We start from the raw sequence: 15,875 nt of genomic DNA on the forward strand, positions 1-15,875 counted from the left end.
AAATTCTTTGTGATTTATTCTAGAGAATAAACATCTGATTGACAAAATGTCTGCAATCCTGGAAGGAGAGCAGGTAATTGAGGCTATCTCTATCGCAACACAGAGAATCAATTTTCAATGCCTTTTTAAATTCTGTATCTGCCTAAAATGTGCTCGCTCTCTCCTGCACGCTCTCTCTCTTTTTCGCTCGCTCTCTTGCTCTCAATACCCTAAATCATCTCTCTTAAGTTCAAAGTTCCACAGATCTCTAGAGCAGGGATAAAATGCTGCCAGTCTCTTCGCTAAGGCATAGCAAGTATCATCTTTATTTCAGTGCCCAACAAGATTCTCATCTCCATCTGAGACTGCCCCGACCAGACTTCATTATCCATATTACTAGCAGCATTTTGGTCAAAGCCATTCAACAAATCTCTACGAAGCTCCAAACTTTCCCACATTTTTCTGTCTTCTTCTGAGCTCTCCAAACAGTTCCAACCTCTACCTGTTATCCATTTCCATAGTTGCTTCCACATTTGCAGCTATCTCTATAGCAGCACCCCACTCCTAGTATCAATTTACTCTATTAATCTATTCTCACAGTGCTATGAATAAATAACTGAGACTGGGTAATTTATAGAGAAAAGAGGCTTAAATGACTCACAGTTCCACATGGCTGGAAACTTGCAAATTATGATAGAAGGCACCTCTTCAAAGGGCAACAGTAGAGAGAATGAATGCCAGCAGGAAAAATGTCATACACTTAATAAATCATCAGATCTCATGAGAACTCACTCACTGTCACAAGCACAGCATGGGGGAAACAGCCCCATGATTCAACTACCTCCCACCGGTTCCCTCCCACAACACATGGGTATTATGATGGGCATCTTTGTATTTGAAATCAGAAAGTTTTACTCAGAAAACTTTGTTTTAGGTTAATTTTGGGTAATCTAGATGCCTTGTCAACTTTCGGATTCTGATTAATTTTTATAGATTAGAGTGCTAAATTTTAGCTCTGTTCTTTCATTTGTCTTCTTCAAGGACTGATAGAATAAAATATCATTTCTTCTTTGGCTGTTTCTTTCATTCTCTTGGTTGTTTTCCTACCTTGCTTCAATATAGTGTATTAAATTTTCGTTTGAGTGTATTCTCCATTGAATACCTTCTAATTTATTCTTGATTTCTGATACTATTCTATGTTTCCTTCCATTTCATTTCTAAATTAAATATTTTCTCACTTATCACTATTTTTTGTTCCTATTTGCTTTTTGTTTGTTTCCAAGGTTCTGGCACTTGGTGAGGTTTAAATCTTCAAATGCTCATTGAATATGCTTAATTCTGTTTGATGAGTAGATCTACCACTTATATTCCTCCTGACTGTTTCTCCAAGGGACACTTTTCCACATTAGCTTTATATGAACATTTGTTACCTGACTTTCTGCAATACAGTTTTCTATGAACTTTTTTTAAAATTCATTTTATGATATCGAGGAGTTTTGCATGATTTGTAATTTACTAACCTGCTTTTCTGATAATTTATTAACATCAAGGCACTTTAGAAGGGTTGTTTGGTTTGGCAATTAGAGATGAATTGTTGATTGCTTATCCACTGATTTTGTGGTTCTGTTTTACCTTCCACAACACCAAATGTTCTCTTTTGTCTTCTTGTATTTGCCAAATGGTTTTTCTTCTTTCTCTTTTCCCCTTTTTCTCATCCAGAAGCTATGTATTCAGAAGCCTTTTTTTTTTTTTTTTTTTTTTTTTTTTTTTTTTTTTTTGGAGTCTCATTTTGTAGCCCAGGCTGGAGTGCAGTGGCACGATCTTGACTCATTTCAATCTCTGCCTCCCAGGTTCAAGTGATTCTCCTGCCTCAATAGAGGTGGGGTTTCAACACCTTGTCCAGGATGGTTACACAGTCCTGGCCTCAAGGGATCTGCCTGCCTTAGCCTCCCAAAGTCAGAAGACTATTTAAAATCATGCTCATCTTTCAAATCAGACTTGCCATAATTTATTCCTTTAAATCAAGTAAGTAGAAGTTCAAGAGGTCTATTGCACGACATGGTGACTAATAACAATATATTGTATTTTTGCAAAATGCTAAGAAACTAGATTTTAAGTGTTCTTACCACACAAAAAAAATGATGACTGTGAGGTAATGCATATGCTGATTAGTTTGATTTCACCACTTTATAATGTATATATAATTAAAAACATCATGTTGTACTTGGTAAATATATACAATTTTATCTATCAAATAAAAATAAAATAAATTGTTGTTTAAAAAGAAAGAAAAGTCATTATTTAAAATAGACAGGTTTTGTTGGGAAAAAGAAATTAGGTAAGTAGAGTTTACCCCTTTAATTCAAGAACCTAGCCCTTTGTATGGCAATTATCTTTTATACCCTACAGCGTACCTTTTATATGGTGTCTCTATTTTGGTAATAAATATTTGTTCCATATTCTTCCTAGACAACATATATTGCTTTTCAATAGTTGGGTTGAATAGATTATAGAATTAGTTTGACAAATACCTTACAAAGCAGATCAAACTTGTCATTTTGCAATGTTTCTAAATTGTTTCTAAATGTTTGGCAATTTTAAAAAATGTGTATAATTTAGGAAAAAGAAAAGAAAAGAGGCTGCAGACCAAAATATTAGGGTAGCTTTTTCCTAGAAGTAAAGTAAAATGTCAGTAGAAATAATTTTTTAAAGTTAGGAATAAAATCGAGATTCCAGGAAGATCTAATGATAACAATTAGTGTTTATATTATGCAAGTTTTTATTTATATTAACATACAACATTGAGTTCTTTATTTTACTTCATGCAAGTCAAAATATAGATTTTCAAAGTCCTGGCTTTGTTTCTTACAAAAAAATTAGATGTCTAATTCATAATGAAGTAAGTTATTGATAAAAGCAGACACCAAACATGACTACGTACAGATAGGTACACAGATATGCACAGATAGGAAGCACTGCAAGATTATTTTATTGTTAACATTTCAGAAAAGGAAAACTAACATACAACAAATTAAAGAACGATGGTTCTAAATCTAGTTAGTAGCCACAGAGAAGGTTGTATTTTAGCAAATGAACTAGTTTTCTGGTATATTTAGAGTAATAGATTAAAAGAAATAAAGAGTCCCTGCTATGTTTTGTCTTGCTTTTCCTTTCTCAGAGTGTAATAATGTTTTTAAAAGGGGCATCTGAAATAATTGGTGTTAAGATCTGCTGCTAGTGAATGACCCACTCAGTTTGTGGTTGCTATAAAAAAGACTTTAAGTAAATACAAATAAAGAATGAAGGCAGAGAGCACTCCATTAATATCATTATGTACTGTAGCTGCCAGTTTCTCTGGTTAAAATTAAGACACTTTATTCCTTAAATGCATCATCCTATTTTATAAGGCAACAGGATGCCTTTTCAGAGAGACAGTAACTGCCCTCTGAGTGACTTATTCAGTGGATCCATGGAAGAATTATAAGTGATGACAAAGATACTCACATTTTAACTTTTAAGAATTATTGATTATTTTTTGAATATTAATAATAATAACTTTGTTTTATCTCTCTTTTTTTAATCAAATACTTGCTTCTTCTGCAAAACTCAGTAGAAGAGCTTTGTAGTGTTTGTGAAGGTATTTAGTTTGTGTGGGTGGGTTTAGAATTTTTGAGTCATATACCAATCTGATTTTCAGATTTTAAATGACAAAAAAATTTTTTTTTAATTAAACAGAATTAATTCAAATGAGAGAGTCATAGGATCGATACTTCAAACAGATGTTGATAATACAGATAAAAAATAACCACAATTAGCTAAGATACATAATAGAGCCAATAAATCAACTGGTTCAAAAACAAAGAAAATGCAATGCAAGGCAGCGCAAAGCATGAAACTAATTTGCAAGCGCTATGATTAATGTGGTTTGTGCACATGGAGTTAATTGTTTGACATTATTAAATGCAAAGCTCATGAATGAAGAGATAAAATTTTAAATTACAATGAAGAAAGAATGCATTCAACATTGTTCATGTTTCTCCCATTTTATAAAGTGAACATTTTTCAGTTTTTTTAGCGTCTGTCTGTCTTTCTTCCAAACTATAATGTGAAGTGTTGATGGAATCTTGCTGTTCAGATAGACTTTTTTTCTATTTTGTTCCTCAAAAATGGCTAGATTTATACTTTTCAGTTAGAAATAAAATTGCGTTCTTACCTACAAATCCTAGTTTACCATTCAAAGAGAAAATAAGAAAAACCACTGGTGAGGAAACTAGATATTTAAAAAATATATAAATGCAAATTGTAACAAAGATATATAGGCAGAGCTGCAAGCTGATTTTCATTAAAAGTTTTAGGAACATCTCACCTTTCCATCCTTCTCATCTTCACCTAAAACCTGCCCCATGACACAAACATTTAGCAATGTAAATATCAGTAAAATTTTTAACTAAGAATGTAAAAATATTAACTTTTAAATGAAATGCCACTAAACACATTCTTTATTCTCTATTCTTACTTGGGACTATAAATACCAGTCCTATGTATCCCAGAGAAAAGTTGTGAGGACTGTATAAAATGCTGTATCTGAAAAATGCTTTGAAAGTACCATATTACTGCAAAGTGTCATTTTTATTTTTATTGTGTAAGCTTTTTGGTAATATTTTACATGGTGAAACCATGGATGCTATTAATGAAAAGAGAAGGCAGGGAAGGGAAGACTCTGGATAAAATCTGTCAGAAATAACAAAGAATCTTCCTAGTCCTTCCCATAGATTCAGTAAAGCCTAATTCTTATCAATGTCACCCATGCCCGCACATAGCCACTGCCACTGCCCCTGAATATAGGTCATCAGTAAAGTGGTAGTTATGCCACTTTTAAGCTCTCTAGGTCTTTAATAGGTTTTTAGATCAAATTCTAAAATCTGAGATCAGAGGGAGGCCACTGTAGTTTCAATTCTCTCCACAGACACAAGAATGTACTTGAAATGTCTCATCAAGTGTAATGATTGTTATGATGGCAGTGACTAAAACAAAAGGTACTTTTTTAGTACATATGTCCTTTCCAACTCGATGAAAGACAGATAATTTCCACAAGTTGAAACTATTTGGCATATTAAAAAAGGAGGCCCTAAATATTTGCCAAATGATATTATCAAAGTAATAAGCACTTTTAAAAACAATATTACCAGGGTGTAAATATTGACTGTAAGCTATAAATGTATGGCTTTGGTCAAAGCAAATTGACTCAATATTTCTAATTTTTTTTAAAGACACCTTTCTGCCTCTCCCCCATTACTCTTTGTATATATGAGATTAGGCTTTTCTAAGATAAATTTGGACCTGTCTCATTCCACTATTATTACAGTGTAAGTTCATATTAGTCATCCCTACATATTTAAATCCTAAATATTGAATTTTACATAGTTAGCATCAATAAATGTTGGTTGGATTATACTGTATAATTATCATCCATATATATGGATAATAAATGTAATATACATCTGTTAGATAATTATAGACTTCAAGAATGTGGGCCTTTCAGCAAAAGACAAAAATATACTGATTCTCAGTGCTAAAAGCTGCTGTGTTCAACTGTTAGAACTATTTCAGATTTTAAAAGTTCCCTGAAAATGACTATCGACAAATCCGTTTCTTGCAATGACTCTCTTCTTCCATATTGCTGTTCCAGTTCCTGACAGGTGATCTATCATTTTACCTCAAAATACTACAGTGAAACAGTGAAAATTGCTACTTGAAGCACTAGTATGATGAAAAAAGAGAAAAGGAAAGTGAACATATACAGTTTGTGAGTTGTCTAGTTGTAATACCACTTCATACTTCTTGAAGTGCTGACATTCTGGGAAGTATAAATTAGATTTTAAAAAATTGACACTACTAAATAGTCGTTATAATGGAGAAGCAGGATAACTTATCTTACTTATTCTTAATATTATCTTAGCATATTTCATTTCTCAGTACGATAGTTTTACAAAGGTAATCGCTTTACTCTTTCTGTACAGTTTAGTATTCATTTACAAGGAAAACTGAAAATTATTCTTGTACTTTTCGTATTCACTATTGCTGCAGAAAAACTATTATTGATATTACTATTGTTGAAAGTTGCTACTAATATTAACATTTCATTGCCTATTCATCTGAAAAAATGTTCCAAATTATATCAGGACAGATTAAAAATTAGTTTTATATTTTAAGATACTGAAAGAATTTCAAATAAAAACAATTCTTGTACATATTTCAGAAATGTACTGGAAACTAGTTGTACCTATACTAATTTTATCCTGAAAGAGATTCAACTGAAGAAAATCAAAAATCAGTAAGTCGGAAAACAAAGCATAGGTACAGCATAGAAAAATTGAGGGCAGATTTTGTGTCATGTAATTCTTAGCCCAAAATCTTTTTCTCACTTTTAGCTGTTTGTGTCTCGATGTCCACCATTCTGCAATGGGAATTATATTGACATTATGTTGACTGAGTCCTCAAAAACCGTTTTTCCTTATACCTTTCCAACCTGTGTTTTTAACTTTCAGATTCTGGTGGTTATAGGAAGCTGATTCTAACTTCTTTCCAAGCATGGAGCACATGAGAGAGACTTAACAAAGTACTTCACCTTATGCCCTATCCAAATTTATGACCTAAACAGTTCAATCCAGAATGTTGTCAAAAGTATTTGTGTTAGCCAGGACAGTCTTGATCTCCTGATCTCATGATCCGCCCGCCTTGGTCAATTACAGGCATGAGCCACTACACTGGGCCCTGGTCAAATATATTTTAATTGGACACTTCACTAATGCTCTATTTCAACATAAAAACAAGGGTGTTAAACATCAGTCTGACATTCATCATGACAAGTAACTGAGTTCTTGGTGAACGAACATATGTGATGTCAGTATTATTGATTCTGCTTCTGTTGATCAACACAAATAGTGCAAGTTAATTCTGGTCAGACAAAAGTTTTCTGCAAACAAATATGATTTTTACTCTTGGTTTTTGATCATTAAAGTCATATGTAGTTTGCTGAAACAGATATAACACCCATGACATTGTTAAGAAAACTGGCAATAAAGGATTTAATATAGTATTCACTGTATGACAAATAAAAGTAATTTGAATTCATCTCAGTTGTTTTTCTATTAACTTTATTGATTACTTTTTGTAATTTATACTGAGTATTAAGGAATAATACCTCCTGACAATTAGGATAAACAATATTTAAAAATATCTCTAAAACTATTTCTTAATTAGGTGGTCCCAATAGTCCTGTATTCTTCTTACCTATTTTTTATCTAAAGAAGCTAGTGAATAAGAAAATAAGTGGCAAAAGGACATAGTAAACAAGGAAATAAGTAGCAGCATGCTTACGCTAATTCTTTTACTCTAAATATAAATTTAAATTTTATTTGTAACCTAGAAATTAAAAGTTTATCCTAAAAGGCTGTAGTCATCATCATTGACCATATTAATACAGTTATGTTTTAAATACATAATATTCTTAATTTCAGAGCAGTACACTCTCATCTACTTTAAAATTTTTTAATCAAACATAAAGTTTGCACTTTTTGTGTTTTTCATTTTAGTTTAAGTGCTTTTATTCAGCTTTCTACTAAAATGTCTAGTATGATGGTATCTGTTATGTCATAAACCACTGCAGCTATTCTGAGTAAAACATAAATATATTAAAGTATAAAGAGGGCCCATCACATCTTTTGCAATGCTAGAGAATCAAGGAAAACATCTACATAATCAAGAAAAATGAGCAGATTACACCACTTCTCAGCCACCCTAAGGAGCAATCTACTTGTGCTGCTGCTGGGCATAAGAATAATAGCTACTATTATAGTACTACTACCAAGATTTTGGTCAGTGCTAAATCTGAATTATTGTTGTCTCTCTCTCTCTCTGTCTCTCTCTCTCTCTGTCTCCACTACAATCACAAGAATGTCTTCTGTGCAGTGTCTCTTTTACGTCCCTCTTCTCCTAATCAAACCCCATGGGATGTGTGCAAACTGAAAAATCCATATCGAACATCTGACCTTGCTTTAGAAGACCTGGGAATGTGCTGCTGGCTTTTATTTAGCAAGGAGGCATTCCTGAAGTGGAGTGTACTTAAATTACAGAAAAATATTTAAAATGTCCTTAGTGGTCAAAAGGCAGGAGATGTTTTGTTCAATCTAATGAAATTTGATATAATTTTAGATTTTTATAAACACTAAAATTTTCTTTTAAATGTATTGATGGCCTCCTGGTGTCATAATGCTGAGAGTAGAAGCAGCAGTATTGTAGTGAGTGTATTAGCTATGAAATAGACACTTTAGTGGTGGTACCTGGACAAAGACAATGATAGGTGAGATGGTAATGCCATTACTGATGACATGGAGAGTGAGGTGCTAAATGTACTGTTCATGAGCATCATTGCCCTTAGCTCAGCAATATCTGGGGCTTTAACACTGATAACTTTGTCATAGACATCAGTAGACTCAGCAGCAGCAACAACAAAACAGTTAACTTTGACACTGAGGCAGAATTATGCAGATTGTCCTCAATGGTCAATAGTGAAAGAGTTTCCATGTTTTACAAGGAAAAAAAGCTATATTGTCCATAGGGTCGGCTGAATTGCTACAGAAAACCACTATTACTACATTAAATATAAAAGAGAGCTATTTCTTGACGAACCAATGGGAGACTTCTGTGAAACACTATTTGGAGGGAAACTGAAGGAAATCTAAGTCCTCATCAAACAGCTGATACTGAAATTCTATGCCAAACCGGGGGTACATGAGGTCTAACGTTCACATCAATTCCAATGTTTTTAAATTGCTGCATTCTCATATTATAAGAAAAATCATCACCAACAAGTCACAGAATTGAATTTATGTTTAATTTGAAAATGGTTAGGGTTTTTATAGGATGATTGACTTTTAATATTTTTTAATAACATTGAAATATCACATGGGAGCCTAATTTATAAAAGAGCTAACTGCAGAGCTGCTCTGGATAAAGCAGAGTTTAGGGATGTGGAAAATATTATTCATTCCATGCATTCCCATCTCTAGAGGCTTTTTTTCTGCCCTCTCTCCCTTTCTCCTTCCTTTCCACTGTCTCACTCTCTTCCTCTGTCTCTATCCTTCTTCTCAAGTTTCTGGAACACATCCTCAAATCTCTCTAAAAATTTAAAAAACAATGATATAATGGGTTAGAACTGGAGCCTCAAAAATGTAAACTATCATTAGATAGACAGGAAGTATATTTGTTTTACAATAGAAGTGAATTCCAACTCAAAATAGAAAAGAACTTTATAATTAGCAGAACTTCCTCAAAATGAAATAGATATTTTCAGCATATAGGAAGTTACCTATTCCATTGTTCTTAATAAGTCAGATTTAGGGACTCAAAGGTAATGGAAGTAAATTCTAACTCAATATAGAGAATTTTATAATCTACAAAACATTCTGAAAATCAAATAACTTCATTAGATTAATTTCCTGATGACTGTACATGTTCAGAGACCAGAAATTCACTACCAGTGTTCAAAGGAATTTAAATATCAGTGGAGTGGTTGTCCTTAGATTCTATCATTAAACAGAATCATTATCTACAGCATCTGCCAATCAAGCCTACAATACCTTCCTGCCATAAGCATCAGGTAAATTGGAAATTATAATTTTTTTATATATCTTAGGTATTTTTAGATTCCAATGGCATTATCAACCCATATTTTTTTCTTCTTTTATTACATGAAGATCTTTATTTCTTTTAAATCAACACCTTTAAAAATAGTAATTCATGTTTTCTAGATGCTTCCAAGAAAAATAAACTGTAGGTAGAGGAAAAATGTAATTGTCTTTACTCATGTACATTGTACTGGATGTGCATATTTTTATTCGTGTGCAAGATCTTCCAAAAGAAGGATAAAAGAACATTTGTGGGCAACATAAGATAAGCTAGGAAACATTGAATGATTAAAGGATAATATCAACTTAATTGATAAACCAATTCAGGAACCACTTTAATTCTGAAAGTAATAGATACAGAGTTGCCAGGTTACAAAAACACATTATGTCTTTCCTACTTTGGAAGATAAGGATGTTTTTTCTTTTGTAAGTACACTGCATATATTTTATTTAGTAAAAAATGAAAACCCTAATTCCTTATGTATATCATCTTTGACTACTACAGTACATTTATTTCTTTGTGAGTTACTTTATAAAAATATATCATATATTTTACGTAAAAGATAAGAGGAAACATGATAAGGTAGAATATTTGTGAAAGAAACATATAATGGAACAAATGTTTTACTTACTGACATATAACTTTAGTTTATTTAAATTACAACAATCTAGGATTATATGATTGACATTATTTCATTGAAGTGGTCTTCTTAACTCTGATTTTAATTTAACCTTATCTCACAGAGTAAAAATTGTTATAGTTAATGTTTTGCTTTACATTGATACTAAGTATTTTCTGTTTTTGGCACATATTTGTACAGAATTGAGATTGAAGAGAAGGCTGTGCTAAGAAACTAAGAAAATAGTGAATGAAACTTCTTTACAGAACGAGCAGTCTACATCTATGAGATTAGGAGCATTGTTTAAAATATTAATACTCTAATATACTTCTGCCAGAAGGCAATTAAGTTGTGTTATATTGGAGATATTATGGAATAGCACAATGGAGATCAATTTTATACTCGAGATGACTTTTTCAATAAAGGTAATTAAATAATTACTGCCCATAGCGGCTGCTGCACATAGACAGAAAATGTATCTTCTAAATATGATGCAGATATGTAACACTGGGCTTAGAAAGAGATAGAGAAAGAGAAAGAGAGAGAATGAAAATCTATCTTGTTCTTTATAGAAAAAGAGAAACTTTCCTGATTTTGACTATAATGCCATGGCCACAAAACTAGGTCAATATTCTCCCAGTAAGGATTCCTTGTGATTATGATAGTGACACAACCTGGCTGTTCATAGGGCTGGAACTTAACTAAAGAGGATAGTGAGAAAGGTTTCGAGGTGGATAAAGTGAGGAAGGGATAGAGAAGAGGATTAGGAGGAAAATGTTTTTGTTGTTGTTTTTGTTTTAATTTAGCCTATTATTGTAGATCTGAGTTCATCACTGACTGCCTACAGGTCAGTGAGCATCATAGCAAAGGACATACTTCTCCCTGTTTTCTCAATCTCATAAAAATCTATTTTATGACCAAATTCTCCCTATGTTGCCTTGTTTCCTGGTATCTCTTACTTTTGACACTGGAGGCAATTTTACTAAGGTTTATAGTAACTTATCCCTGGTTTTAAAACTGTGTTCCATGGAGTCCTTGAGTTACACTGAGTTGCCTCAGGGACCACCTTGTGAGGAAAGGGGAAGGCCAAGAACATGAGACTTTGTTTCATTTCTTTTAAAAGAAAATTTTGTAAAAAAAGTTTTAATTTTTAAAATCTTTTAAAAAGTTGCTAAGTTAGCTCAATTCTTTTCAATGATGTTAACAGTTCTAAAAACATTTCAAAGTATTTTGCAATTTATTTTAATTCTACAAGGCATTTTCTTTAATCCATTACATAAATCACTTTATTTATTTATTTACCACAAGTTTCTAATGGCATAAAAACTCACTAAAAAAAAATAAGGACATCATTTATCCTTCACATTTCACTTATGTGATCCTGCCTGGATAAAATTAGAAAAATGTTCGATGAAGGTTAATAAGTCAGAGAAAATTGCTTTTGTGTAATGGAAAAAAGGCCATTCTTACATTACAGAATTACTTTATGTGGGGTCATTAGAGATAATACTTGCTTGAAAATAAATTATGCACCACTATGCTATAATGTTCTAAAAATTAGTGAAATGGAATAGATAAATGTTGAGGATCACACCTTGAATTGTGAGATGACCCTAGCAAAGAGAAAAAGCTTTAATTACAGAGAAATTTTGGAGCAGAGAAGGGATATAATTTGGAATCATCCAGTGTGGTGCAGAGCCAAAGCACCTAAATACTGGCCCTTACCCTTATGTATTACCATCGTGAACCTGGAGTGCTAAAACAAAAGGTTTCAGAGGAACTTAGAACATGGTGTGGGAGAAAATCCTTTTTCTCTCTGCAACCTAACAGTTTTTAATTGCATCTCTGGTATTGTAAGGTCACATTGTGTACCACCCTCCAATTTCATTCAGTTTCCTATGTCTCACCTAAAATGCACAAGAAAAAAAAAATATTTTATCTAGTTTCCCCACCACATCTCCTCTTTCTACTTCTTGCCCACCACCAGACATGTTATTTTAGATGTTGAAGAGTATGTTGATAGGTAAATATCACAGACTTTACAAGCAAATAAATATATTCCAACTGTAGCTCTCCCAGTTTACGGCTATCATACATGAGACTATGGAAGAAGATTTACAGTTTCGGGGTTATGAAATTAAGGACTCAAACCAGACTGATTTCATTCCAATACAGTTTTGTCACTTATTGGTTGTTCGTTGGCAAACTGCTTCACATCTGCGAGACTCTTGTTTTCTTCTCTAAGTGGGTGATAATAATAACTGTTCTTACTTCATAGGGTTCTTGTGAAGAATAAATTGTGAACAGCCCTTAGAACAAATCTTGGTACCTAGCAGTTGATCAATAAATGTTTTCTATTACTATATAAATACATATTCTTATTTTGTCAGTTTTCTCAAATTATAAAATGTAGAACATAAAAACATAATGTAGTTTAAGTTTTTGATTAAGATATCATATAAAAATTATCAATCCTTTTAGTAGGTATTTGAAGATTATCTATCAATCCTTTCAGTAGGTATTTGAACAGTAATTATTCCTTAATTCTCCAAAGGGTCTATTACCAATCTCTCAAAGAATGCCCAATTTTTATAGCTTTAAGACTTTGCAGATCTCCCTGTTTGTAAATTTCCTTTTTGTTTACGGGTGTTGAAGATGAGTGACTAAAGGTACAGACATTTTTATAAAGACAAAATAAGTGACTTGCAATTTATATGTCCATTTGTTAAAGTATAGCATTTGTAGATTTTAAATTTAATTCTATATTAATTAAGTTTGATTTCATTGTAAATAATAGAAAACAACTCCAACAAAGGAAAAAAAATGAATCTGTTGGAAGAAACTCCACTCACAGACATGACAACACGAACAAATAGAGATGGCAGAAACCCAATACCTCTCAGGATCTCTGTAGCAGAAAGAGATAGAACAGGAGAACTATTTTTGAGTTCAAATTTAGCTCAATGTTTGTGTCTTTTATATCAAGTTTCAAATTCCAGAGAACCGTATTTTATTTGTACTAGTTTGAGTTCTAGGTTCTAGCTCCAAATGAATCAGTAGAGGAAGAAGCTAGCTCTTGGAAAGAACCATTGTGAACAGGCAGAACAACATGTGTTTACCTCATATTCCCCTCCTGCTTTATCAGCTGAGATATAATTTATGTATCAAAAATCTGCCCAAGTGAGTACACAATTTAATGATTTTCAATCAGTTTTTAATGTTATGCAACCATCAGCATTATCCAGAACATTAAAACATTTGGAACATTTCCATCCTTCTTAAAATTTTCTACCAGTCAGTCAGTCTTGAGTATATTTCTGCCTCTAACTCCAGCCAGCCCTAGATTTCTTTCTGCCTCTATAAATTTGCTTGCTAATTTTATGTAAATAAAATTATATAATATGGAGACTTTTGTTTCTTTCGCTTAGCATGATGTTTTTGATGTATGTCCAAGATGTAATATGAATCAGCATTTTCTTCTTTGTATTGCTGAACAGTATTCTATCATATAGATATGCCACATTGTGCTTATTTACTTTCCAGCTGATGTTGAATTAGTTCCAGCTATTACAAATAATGTGGTTATGAACATTCATTTACAATCTTTATGTGAAAATACAATCTTTATGTGGAAACACATATTCTTTTTTCATTACCTAGTATGTGTAAGACTGAAATTGCTGGCTCATATGATGAGTTTTTGCTTGACTGTTAAAAAGTTGATGAAAATCTTTTTCCAAAGTAGTTATATCAACTTGCATTCCCACCAGCATTATGTGAAAGTTTTCGTTTCTCCACATTCTGGCCAGCACTTGGCATTATCTATCCTTCTGATTATAGCCCTCCTAGTGGGTGGATACTGTTATCTCATTATGCTTTTAATTTGGGTTTCCCAAAGAAGTAATGATGCTGAGCATCCTTTTGTGTGCTTATTAACCATTTATATTTTTAAATACATGCTATTGAATCATTTTCTCATTTTAATTGAAACATTTGACTTCTTAATATTGAGTTTAAAATTTATATTATTTGCATCCATTTTTCTATATTTTGTAAGACATGTAGTGTATTTGATTTTTATGACTGCATAACCAATTACCACAAATTTAATGGCTTTAAACAACACATGTGTTTATTTCATAATTTCTATGAGCCAGAAGTCTGGGTATGGTGTAACAGGGTCCTCCACTGAGTCTCATTAGGCTGTCATCAACGTTTTGATAGGACAGCATTGTCCTCCATAGGCTAAATAAGGGAAAAAAATCTACTACCAAGTTTATTCAGGTTATTAGGATAATATGTATATAAATATATATAAAATATATACATGACTGGGGGCGTCCCAGCTTTTTGCTGGCCATTGTCTGGAGGCTTCCGTAAGGTCCTAAATGGTATCCAATGTTCCTAGAGGCTACCCACAGTTCCTAAAGACTGCCCATAGTTGCTTGAAACATGAGCTTCCTCATCATGGCTGCTTAGTTTATCAAGCTAGCAAGGAGAATCTCTTGATGCATTCTGCTAAGACAAAGTCTTATATAACACAACTAATAATTGGAGCGATATTTCAACATTTTACCATATTCTGAGTTAAAAGCAAGTCAAAGCCCTATATACACTGAATGGGAAGGAATTAAAGAAAGACATGGGCACCCAGAGGAAGCTACTGGGTGTCACATAAGGTCTGTTCACCACATATGACTTAGAAATATAATACACTCTCCCAATTTTATATTTTGTGTTTTAATTTACTTAAAGGTATCTTTTGAAGTACAGTGGTATCTTTTTTCTTTCTCTTTTAAGGCTTTTGCTTTTGGTAGTATATCTAAGAATATTTTTTTCTTTCTTTTTTCTATTTTGGAGACAGGGTCTCACTCTGAAGCCCAGGCTGGTGTGCAATGGTGTAATCTCAGCTCACCGCAACTTCCACCTCCTGGTTTCAAATGATTCTTGTGCCTCAGCCACCTGAGTTGCTGGGATTACAGATGTGTGCCACCAAGCCTGGCTTTTTTTGCTATCTTTGTAAGACACGGGGTTTGGCCATGTTGGCCAGGCTGGTCTTGAACTCCTGGCCTCAAGTGATCCGCGCCCCCTCAGCCTCCCAAAGTGCTAGGATTACAAGTGAGAGTGAGCCAGGGCACCAGGCCTATCTAAGGAATTTTACCCACCTCAATGTCATGAAAGTTTTATCTTTCTCTTCTTCTACTAGTTTTCACTTTTATATTTAAATGCTAAGTCCATTCACTCTAAATATCATTAATGGTTTGGTCAATAGCCCTTTGCTTTCTATTCTATTTATGATGCTTTTGTTCCTGTCTTTCTCTTTTAATGTCTTATTTTGTGTCAAATTATATTATTTCTCTACCATTTAATTTCTTCTATCATTTTTAATCCTTTTTCTAGTTATTTACTTAGTTGTTGCTAAAGGGATTAAAAAAGATCTAACTTATTATACTCGCTTCAGAATAATACTGACCTAATTCTGGCAAACTATAGAAATGTTGCTGCAATATAGTTCTCTTTTTTCCCCAACTTTTCTGTTTTTTGCTTGTCATTCACACTACACACACACACACACGCACACACACAC

The 15,875-nt window shown here is 32.9% G+C and overlaps 1 long non-coding RNA gene across 1 annotated transcript in view; it reads right to left on the minus strand.

The window, feature by feature from the left end:
• Positions 1-308: 308 nt before the first annotated feature.
• The window catches only part of LOC116550426, a 24,980-nt gene continuing 9,413 nt past the window's right edge, over positions 309-15,875 (minus strand). Inside the window, exon 3 of the long non-coding RNA XR_004268397.1 lies at positions 309-524. This is a non-coding gene — a long non-coding RNA (uncharacterized LOC116550426). The remainder of the gene's footprint in view (positions 525-15,875) is intronic.

Source organism: Sapajus apella, unplaced genomic scaffold (genome assembly GCF_009761245.1).
Source record: "Sapajus apella isolate SASKATOON/1434 unplaced genomic scaffold, GSC_monkey_1.0 scaffold7, whole genome shotgun sequence".
Taxonomy (NCBI): domain Eukaryota; kingdom Metazoa; phylum Chordata; class Mammalia; order Primates; family Cebidae; genus Sapajus; species Sapajus apella.